This window comes from Nicotiana tabacum, chromosome 21 (genome assembly GCF_000715075.1).
Source record: "Nicotiana tabacum cultivar K326 chromosome 21, ASM71507v2, whole genome shotgun sequence".
Lineage (NCBI taxonomy): Eukaryota > Viridiplantae > Streptophyta > Magnoliopsida > Solanales > Solanaceae > Nicotiana > Nicotiana tabacum.
In genome coordinates this window covers 8,943,035-8,954,267 of record NC_134100.1, presented here as the reverse complement: position 1 = coordinate 8,954,267, position 11,233 = coordinate 8,943,035, and positions in this window count along the sequence as shown.

The window sequence follows — 11,233 nt, the reverse complement described above, 5'->3', positions numbered from 1 at the left end:
AACAAATTAGCTATTCACAATAGTATGTAAAACTACAATACTAAAAGTCATAACCAACAATAAAAAAAATAGGAAGAGGAAGGAAAACTCGTAGAAGAATTCCTCGCCTTGCTCTTATTGTGTCTCTGCCTCCTTAGGTCGAATCTGTATCAAAAGTATGTCCAACCTCTTAAAATACCATTTTTCCATGTATATATACCAAGCAGGGTCGGGACCAAACAATTATACCTTCTCCTACACGAAAAAGGACAACTTTTCAGGTCTGGACGATTGCGGTCGCGGTCCGGGCATGGTATTTTACTAGTGCACTGCCTCATTCCACGTCTAGGTTCGCGATCGCAGATTTGACCACAATTTTTACCCTGTTCTGTTTGGAATTTGGAAACCTGTAAAACATAAAGGTTGTATCCCTTTGAGTTAGCTTTCCAACCATATATTATATATCCCAAATGGAGTTTGGAGCAAAGCGTTATGTCTATTTTACTAGACAGTGCGTAATATAGCTACTCAAGTCTTTGTTTGTTCTTAACTATCAAACTTGACCCCCAAATACGATCCCGGCTTAATTCCTTGGTCTTTTACTTAAAACTCAAAGCTTTAAATCATAATAATTCATTGTATAACCTCTATATAGCTCGAAATGACTCCTACAAGGCATAAAACACACTATTAGTGCAAAACACTAGCGATTAAAGCTCAAACTCAATTAAAGTGCAGTAAATTAGAGTGTAATAAGCGACTAAAATATGCAATTAAAGGTTATCATCAGTAGCATGGTAAGATGTTATTGTGTCAACCACCCATTCAGATTCTAGACCTGCCAAGTGCATGCATTCCTCTTCCTCATTTATGAAGAAAACAACATTATTATTATTTTGCACTGTCCCAGTTGTGTTGTCGTCATTCTTTAGGCCACTACTTACACCTTTGCCCTTTCTTCGATTAGGACAATCTCTATTGAAGTGACCTGGTTGATCACAATTGTAGCAATTTCTGGCTTTTGATTTGGATCGATTCTTGGACTTTTCACGACCTCCGAATCTACCATAATTGCTTGAACTCCTTTGGTAACTCCTGCCTCTACCCTATGTGATGAGAGCCTATCCTTGATTTTCAGGCTTCTTTCTCATCTTCTCATTGAGTAGAAGAGTCGATGTGACGTTTTTCAACTCAATGGTGGTATTATCGTGCATGATGATTGTTGCCAAATTATCGTACGAAGATGGCAAAGAGTTCAAGAGAAAGATGTATTTATCTTCTTCATCGATATTTACTCCGAGGTTGGCGAGCTGTGTGATGAGTCAATTAAAAAATGAAAAAAAATTCGTACCTTCACCCATGTGTAGGGCTTATAACTGCTTCTTTAGGTACAATTTATTTGTCAACATTTTGGACATATATAGGCTTTTCAACCTTGTCCAAATTCCACATGCGATGTCTTCATCAATGATGTTCTTTACCACATCATCTAAAAAGTGCAACCTGATTGCACTAGCAGTCTTTTTATCCAAGTCAGCTCAGTCCTCAGGTTTCATGGTATCAGGCATTTTGGCATCAGCATCTAGTACCTTGTGTAATCCCTGTTGGATGAGTAGATCCCTTATCCTTCTTTGCCATGTTGAGAAACCTCTATCTCCGTGGAATTTTGCAACCTCGTACTTTACTCCAGGCATTTTTTTAGTGTAATACTATCGACCATGAATAATATTTTTATGTACGAGTAGAACCTATGCTCTAATACCAGTTGTTGGGAATAAATTCCCCACAGTAAATAATATTCATGTTAATAAAAGCAAAATAATAATATAGCATCGAGATACAGTAATCAACAAGAATAAAAGAGTGACAATGACACCAAGATTTTTACGTGAAAAACTCTTCTGAATAAGAAAAAAATCATGACCCCGAAAAGAGCAATTGATATCACTATAGTAAGGAATTTATACTTTGTAGGTCTGAGTAAAATACTCCAAAGACAAATACAATACTAAAAATAAATAACCCTATTTTGATATTCCCAGCTTACTACTGTAACGACCCGGCCGGTTGTTTTAAAATTTTTTGCCCTAATCCCTTAATAATTACTTTCCCCATATTTGTTTCTGCTATTTTGATTAGCCGGGATATTTGGTTTTGAGTTTCGAAGTGTTTTGGGACACTTAGTCCCTAAAAGAGAGCTTAAGCTTTAGAATTAGGACTGTAGTCGGAGTAGTATAAAGACGACCTCGAAATAGAATTCTGTCGGTTCCGTTAGCTCTGTTGGGTGATTTCGGGCTTAGGGGCATGTTCGGATTGTGTTTTGGAGGTCCGTAGCTTATTTAGGCTTGAAAAGTCGAAAGTTGAATTTTTGAAGTTCCCGGTTCGATAGTGAGATTTTGATCTAAGGGTCGGAATGAATTTCGGAAGTTGGAATAGCTCTGTTGGGAAGCGGCGTATAGCATCACAGAAGTAGAAAAGAGGAGAGTCAGCAGGAACCGCAGAAGTGGGCGCTTCATCGTAGAAGCGGCACCACATCTGCGTAAAAGTGGTCGCAGGTGCGGAAGCTGGGTTTTTAATGAATTGTTGCAGATGCGATTTTAGTTCCGCAGAAGCAGGACCGCAGGTGCAGTCCCATGGCCGCAGAAGCGGATTTGCTGGGCAGAACATATAAATAGATGCTTTCGCGAATTTGAGTTATTTTTCATCTCTTTTCAAACAGGTAGAACCTTTGGGGAGCATTTTCAAGGGAAATTTTCAGAGATATTCATTGAGGTAAGGTCTTTGGTCCTTAAGCTCGTTATTATGGTTATTTTTATCATTGTAAGCATGAAATTTGAAGGAAAATCAGTGGTAAAATTGGGGGTTAAGACTTGGTTAATTGGAGAGTTTTGAGTGGTGATTTGACGGGACATTTGAGGTCCGATTTTTGGTACTTTCGGTATGACTGCTTGTGCTAATTGTTGAAAATCATGTTTTTATTAAGTAATTATAATCGTGTTCCTTTTCCTGTTTATACTACTTGAAATTTAAGCCTACTGTTAGCTTAGGGAAGCATGTCTAATTGACTTAATTGCTTTACTTGCTCAAACTGCCTTATTTGGATTATGTGCAACATGCTAGGTTAGAAATATATGTTTTTCCTTGGTATGAAATTTGAATTGGATTAAGTATTCGTCGTGTTGCTGCTGTATGTTTACTTTGGGACTACGGATTTGTATTTTGGGAAATCCCCCCTACATAGTTATATTGGAACTACGGGACTGCACCCGGTAGATTCTCTAAGTACTGGGTATTTACATTTGGGAATACGGATCGGTATTCCGGGGGATCCCCGCACACTATGAGTTGGACTACGGGATGACACCCAGGAGATCCACTCGATATTTATATTTGGGACTACAGGACGGTATCCTGGGAGATCCCCGGGTGTTACCTCTGTGTTGAGCTGTATTCCTTCTGTGATTATTTTGTCTCTGTTATAATTGTTGTTATTATTACTATCATGTGTTACTTCATACTGTTAGCATTTATTTATATTGTCATATTATATATTGTTTTACCTCGTTCTTCAGCTGTAATCAGTAGGGCCCTGACCTTTCTCGTTACTACTTGACCGAGGTTAGACTTGCACTTACTAAGTACCATTGTGGTGTACTCATGTCCTTTCTGAGCATATTTTTCGTGTACAAATCCAGGTACCTCGACTCAACCCTATTACCCTTGAGGCGAGGCGATTCTCCAGAGACTTCGAGGTATATCTGCCGCATCCGCAGATCGAGGAGTCCCTTTCCATTCTCTCTTATAGTATTAGCCTTTCGGTATTTACTTTTGTTTAGACATTCTGGAGTGAGACACTTGTAGTTATTCAACAGCTTGTGATTTCATGAGATTTTGGGTTTTGGGAAATGTAGTTTCAGTTTGAGAGCTTGTATTGTATATTCCGAGCGGCATCCTAAACGCTTCATTATGTTATTTCTACAGTTTTTGGCTAGTTTTATTCTGTTGTTTCTTTTTCCACAATTTGTTAGGCTTACTTAGTCGTAGAGACTAGGTGCCGTCACGATAGTTCATGGACGGCGAACTGGGGTTGTGACAAGTTGGTATCAGAGCTCTAGGTTCATTGGAGTCATGAATCACAAGTCGGTTTATTAGAGTCTCGCAGATCGGTACGGAAACGTCTGTACTTATCTACGAGAGGTTATGTAACTATTAGGAAAACTCCACTTCATTTGATTTCCTCGTCGTGCGAGATTTTGACATTGCAATTCTAAGCTTCTGTCTTCTATTCTCTCACAGATGGTGAGGACACGTGCTACCAGAGATGAATACGTACCCGCGTCCCCTACCGGAGCCGTTAGAGGTTTGCGTCGGGGTAGAGGCTGAGGACGCGCATGTGGTACAGCTAGAGCACCCGCGTGAGCTGCCACCGAGGTGCCACCAGCAGTTCCAGCTGGAATCTAGACACCTGATATGCTTACTGCTACTACTGCTCCAACTCTCCATGAGTCTCTTGCACAGTTCATGAGCATGTACACCACTTTGGCTCAAGTAGGGTTTCTTCCCCTTGCTACAGCTACATCTTAGGGCGGAAGAGGAGTAAAAACTCTCACCGCTCGCACTCCTGAGCAATGAGTGCATGTTGATCTGGTCCTAGAGATTATTCCTATACAGCCTGTAGTCCCAGGTTAGCCTGAGGACATGGCAGCGGCTTCCGAGGATGAGCAGCTAAGGCTTGAGATCAAGAAGTACAAGCCTCCTGTATTTAGTGGTCTAACATCAGATGATGCTCTGGGATTTCTAGATGAGTGCTACTGTATCCTCTGTACGATGGGTATATCCGGATCGAGTGGCGTTTTCTTCACTACTTTCCAGCTTCAAGGAGCCGCCTATGAGTGGTAGTGTACTTATGAGTTAGACAGTCTGAATAAGGCAGCTTCCCTAACTTGGACTCAGTTTTCAGATATGTTCCCCAGAGAGTATGTTCCTCATAGCCTCAGGGACGCATGGCGCGCAGAGTTTGAGCATTTGCGCGAGGGTACTATGACTGTCTCGGAGTATGTTGTCCATTACACTAGCTTGGCTAGGCATGCACCAGCCTTGGTTTTTACTATTTGAGAGAGGGTTCGCAGGTTTATTGAGGGGCTCATTCCCAGCATCAGGTCTAGCATGGCTCATGAGTTGGAGATGGATATTTCTTATCAGCATATGGTGAGCATTGCTAGGAGAGTGGAGGGTATGCATGCTTGATATAGAGAGGAGAGAGAGGCCAAGAGGTCTCGAGAGTTGGGCAATTATTCTGGTGCTTGTGCTCTAGATGCAGTTTGTCATGGTAGGGGTTATATGAGTCGCCCCTTTAATTTAGCTCTTCTAGCAGCCAATGGCATTCTAGTCCCTCTTAGGCCTTAAGAGCGTCATTATGCACCTCCATTATCTAGTGCGCCGTCTATGCGGGGTGCTTTCAGTGGTCAAACTAGCAAACCTGTCCCGAGCCAGTCACAGCCACCACGTCCTCCCAGAGCTTGTTTTGAGTGTAGTGACACACATCATATGGTGAGGGATTGCCCCAGACTTAGGAAGGGTGCACCTCCACAGACTTCTCAGCCACAACGTGCCCCACAGAGTTCTCAGGCTATGGTTACAGCTCCAGTGGCTACCCCACCTGCTCAGCCAGCTAGAGGCAGAGGTCACCCTAGAGGGGGAGGCCAGGCCAGATATTATGCCCTTCCTGCTCATACTGAGGCTTTCGCCTCCGATTCTGTCATCACAGGTATTATTCTAGTTTTTCATAGATATGCATCAGTTTTATTCGATCCAGGCTCCACCTATTCTTATGTGTCTTCTTATTTTGCCCCGTATTTGGGTGTATCTCGGGATTCTTTGAGTTCCCTTATTTATGTTTCTACTCATGTGGGAGATTCTCTTGTTGTGGACCTCGTTTATCGCTTGTGTGTGGTTGCTCTTAGTGGTTTTGAGACCAGAGCCAATTTATTATTGCTCAGCATGGTAGATTTTGATGTTATCTTGGGCATGAACTAGTTATCACCCCACTATGCTATTGTTGATTGTCACACCCAAAATCGTGACGCTGGCCATGCCAGGTGTACCGCGAGTTGAGTAGTAGGGTACCTTAGATCATACTTCCAGTAGAGTTATTTCATTCCTTAAAACTCAGCGTATGGTTGAGAAGGGGTGTGACGCATATCTAGCTTATGTGAAAGATGTCAGTATTGATACCCCTACAGTTGATTCAGTCTCAGTAGTATGGGATTTTTCTGATGTATTTCCAGCTGATCTTTCGGGCATGCCGCCCGATAGAAATATTGATTTTTTCATTGATCTGTTATCGGGAACTCAGCCCATTTCTATTTCTCTATATCGTATGGCCCCTCCTGAGTTGAAGGAGTTGAAGGATCAGTTACAGGAATTGCTTGATAAGGGTTGTATTCGTCCCAGTGTATCATCTTGGGGTGCTCTTGTCTTGTTTGTGAAGAAAAAAGATGGTTCTATGCGTATGTGCATTGATTATCACCAGTTGAACAAAGTTACAGTGAAGAACTGGTATCCTTTGCCTCGTATTAATGATCTGTTTGACCAGTTATAGGGTGCACGAGAGTTTTTTAAGATTGACTTGCATTCAGGTTACCATCAGTTGAAGATTTGGGAGCCAAATATCCTGAAGACTACTTTCAGGACTCGGTATGGTCATTACGAGCTCCTCGTTATGTTATTTGTGCTGACCAATGCCCCAACAGCCTTCATGCATTTGATGCACAGTGTGTTCCGGCCATATCTTGACTCGTTCTTCATTGTCTTTATTGATGATATTCTGGTATACTCCTAGAGTCGGGAAGATCATGATCAGCACCTGAGGACAGTGCTTCAGACTTTGAGGGAAAATAAGTTATATGCAAAGTTCTCAAAATGTGAGTTTTGGTTGAATTGTGTGGCATTCTTGGGCTATGTGGTATCAAGTGAGGGTATCCAAGTGGATCTGAAGAAAGTGGAAGTATTGCAGAGTTGTCCTAGACTATCCTCAGCTACAGAGATACGCAGTTTTCTTGGCTTGGCAGGTTATTACCGTCGATTTGTTGAGGGGATTTCATCTATTGCAGCCCCTATGACCAGGCTGACCTAGAAGGGTGCTCCGTTCTAGTGGACGGAAGAGTGTGAGGCGAGCTTTCAGAAGCTCAAGACAGCTTTGACTACAGCCCCAGTTTTGATATTGCCTACAGGTTCGGGGTCTTATACTATCATTGTGATGCCTCAAGGATTGGCCTTGGAGCGGTATTGATGCAGGACGGTAGGGTGATTGCCTACGCGTCCAGACAATTGAAGGTATATGAGAAGAATTATCTTATCCATGATCTCTAGTTAGCTGTTATTGTTCACGCCTTGAAAATCTAGCATCATTATTTGTGCAGTGTGCCATGTGAGATTTATACTGATCACCGGAGTTTGCAGCATTTGTTCAAGAAGAAGGACCTTAATTTGCGCCAGAGGAGGTGGTTAGAGCTATTGAAGGACTATGATATCACTATTTTGTATCACCCGGGCAAGGCCAATGTGGTAGCCGATGCTTTGAGTCGCCGGGCGGAGAGTTTGGGGAGTTTGGCTTATTTACTAGCAGCGGAGAGGCCCATGGCAATGGATGTTTAGGCCTTAGCCAGCCAATTTGTGAGATTGGATCTTTCGGAGCCCAATCGGGTTCAAGCTTGCGTGGTTTCCCGGTCTTCCTTGTTTGATTGTATTCAGGAGCGTCAGTTTGATGACCCTCATTTTCTTGTCCTCAAAGACAAGGTTCAGCACGGTGATGCCAGAGATGTGACTATTGGTGATGATGGGGTATTGAGGATGTAGGGTCGGATTTATGTACCCAATGTTGATGGGCTTCGGGAGTTGATTTTAGAGGAGGCCCATAGTTTGCGGTATTCCATTCATCCCGGTGCCGCGAAGATGTACCAGGATTTAAGGCAGCACTATTGGTGGAGGCGGATGAAGAAAGATATAGTTGAGTTTGTAGCTCAGTGCCTCAATTGTCAGCAGGTGAAGTATGAGCACCAGAGACCGGGTGAGTTGCTTCAGCAGATAGATATTCCGTAGTGGAAGTGGGAGAGGATCACCATGGACTTCGTAGTTAGACTCCCACGGACTTTGAGAAAGTTCGATACCATTTGGGTGATTGTTGATCGGCTGACCAAGTCCGCACACTTCATTCTTGTATGTACTACCTATTCTTTGGAGCGGTTGGCAGAGATTTATATCCGGGAAATTGTTCGTCTACATGGTATTCCAATTTCTATCATTTTAGATAGAGGTACTAAGTTCACATCATGGTTCTAGAGGGCCGTACAACATGAGTTGGGTACTCAGGTGGAGTTGAGTACAACATTTTACCCTCAGACGGACGGACAGTCCGAGCGCACTATTCAAATTCTTGAGGATATGCTCCGTGCGTGTGTGATTGAGTTTGGAGGGTCATGGGATCAGTTCTTACCATTGGCGGAGTTTTCCTACAACAATAGCTATCAGTCCAGCATTCAGATGGCACCATACGAGGCTTTATATAGTAGGCGGTGTAGACCCCCGGTGGGTTGGTTTGAGCCGGGCGAGGCTAGATTATTGGGCACAGACTTGGTTCAGGATGCTTTGAAGAAGGTTAAAGTGATTCAGGATAGACTCCGTGCAGACCAGTCGAGACAAAAGAGTTATACGGACCGGAAGGTTCGTGATGTTTCCTATATGGTTGGAGAGCGGGTTTTGCTTTGGGTTTCGCCTATGAAGAGCGTTATGAGATTTGGGAAGAAAGAGAAGTTGAGTCCGAGGTTTATTGGTCCTTTTGAGATATCGCGGCGTGTTGGGGAGGTTGCTTATGAGCTTGCTTACCTCCCAGCTTGGCAGGAGTTCATCCGGTATTTTATGTTTAGATGCTCTGGAGGTATCACGGTGATCCTTCGTACATATTGGATTTCAGTTCAGCCCATTTGGACAAGCATTAATCTTATGTTGAGGAGCCGGTGATAATATTGGACAGGCAGGTTTGGAAGCTGAGGTCAAAGAACATTGTATCAGTGAAGGTTTAGTGGCGGGGTCAGCCGGTCGAGGAGGCGACCTGGGAGACCGAGCAGGATATGCGCAGCCTCTACCCTTATCTTTTCACTACTTCAAGTATGTCTCTATGCTCGTTCGAGGACGAACGAATATTTAAGTGTAGGAGGATGTAACGACCCGGCCGGTCGTTTTAAGAATTTACACCCCGATCCCTTAATAGTTGTTTTTCCCGTATTTGTTTCTACTATTTTGATTTGTTGGGATATTTGGTTTTGAGTTTCAGAGTGTTTTGGGACTCTTAGTTCCTAAAATAGAGCTTAAGCTTTAGAATTTGAACGGTAGTCGGAGCAGTGTGAAGACGACCTCAGAATGAAATTATGTCAGTTCCGTTAGCTCCGTTGGGTGATTTCGTGCTTAGAGGCGTGTTCGGATTGTGTTTTGGAGGTCCGTAGCTTAATTAGGCTTGAAATGCCGAAAGTTGAATTTTTAAAGTTTCCGGTTCGATAGTGAGATTTTGATCTAAGGATCAGAATAGAATTCCAGAAGTTGGAATGGGTCCGTGGTGTCATTTGGGATGTGTGTACAAAATTTTAGGTAATTCGGATGAGGTTTGATAGACTTTTTGATCAAAAGCGAAAATTTGATGTTTTGGAATCCTTAGGCTTGAATCTGAGGGTGTTTTGATGATTCAATTTGTTTTGTGTTCTGAAGGTTGGTACAAGTTTGAATAGTGGTATAGGAATTGTTCGTATTTTTGGTTGAGGTCCCAGGGGCCTCGGGATAATTTCAGAAGGTTGTCGGTAGAATTGGGAGTGGCTTGAAGCAGCTGAAGCAGCTGAAGCTGCTTATCTTCTGCCATAACCGCACATGCGGTTGGGGCCCGCAGGTGCGGAGCCGCAGAAGCGGCCTATAGCATCGCAAAAGCGGAAAAGCGGAGAGCCAACAGGGACCGCAGAAGTGGCACCGCATTTGCGTAAAAGTGGTCGTAGGTGCGGAAGTTGGGTTTTTAATGAATTGTCGCAGATGCGGCTTTAGTTCCGCAAAAGGAGATTTGCTGGACAGAATATATAAATAGATGCCTTTGCGAATTTGAGTTATTTTTCATCTTTTTCAATCGGGAAGAAGCTTTGGGAAGCATTTTCAAGGGAGATTTTCAGAGATATTCATTGAGGTAAGGTCTTTTGTCCTTAAGCTCGTTATTGTGGTGATTTTTATCATTGTAAGCATGAAATTTGAAGGAAAATCAGTGGTAAAATTGGGGGTTAGGGCTTGGTTAATTGGAGAGTTTTGAGTGGTGATTTGAGGGGCCATTTGAGGTCTGACTTTGGTACTTTTGGTATGACTGAACTAGTGAGAGCATGAGGATTCTGAATTTATAAATTTTACCCAATTCCGAGATGTGGGTCCATGGGCATTTTGTTCATTTTTCCTAAATTTCGCGTATTAGCTTAGAATCAATTAGTGGAATCAATTACTTGAAGTGATATTTACATTATGCAATTGATTTGAATAGATTTGGGTCATTTGGAGTCGAGTACTCATGGCAAGAGCGTGGTTTCGGGTTGATTTTTGAGCCGGTTCGATGTAAGTGGCTTGCCTAACCTTGTGTGAGGGAACTCCCCTTAGGATTTGGTATTGTTGATATTTGAAATGCCTTGTACGTGAGATGACGAGTGTGTACTTGTGCGAATTATTGAAAATCCTATTTTCATTAAGTAACTATAATTGTGTTCCCTTTCCTGTTTATACTACTTGCAATTTAAGCCTACTGTTAGCTTAGGGTAGCATGTCTAATTGACTTAATTGTTTTACTTGCTCAAACTGCCTTATTTGGATTATGTGGAACATGCTAGGTTAGAAATACCTGTTTTTCCTTGGTATGAAATTTGAATTGGATTAAGTATTCATCGTATTGCTGTTGTGTGTTTACTTTGGGAGTACGGGACGGTATCTTAGGAGATCCCCTGTATGTTTACTTTGGGACTACGAATTTATATTCCGGGAGATCCCTCTGCACAGTTATATTGGAACTACAGGACTGCACCTAGTAGATTCCCCAGTACTGGGTATTTATATTTGGGATTACGGATCGGTATTCAGAGAGATCCCCGCGCACTATGAGTTGGAATACGGGACGACACCCGGGAGATCCACTGGATATTTATATTTGGGACTACAGGACGGTATCCTAGGAGATCCCCGGTTA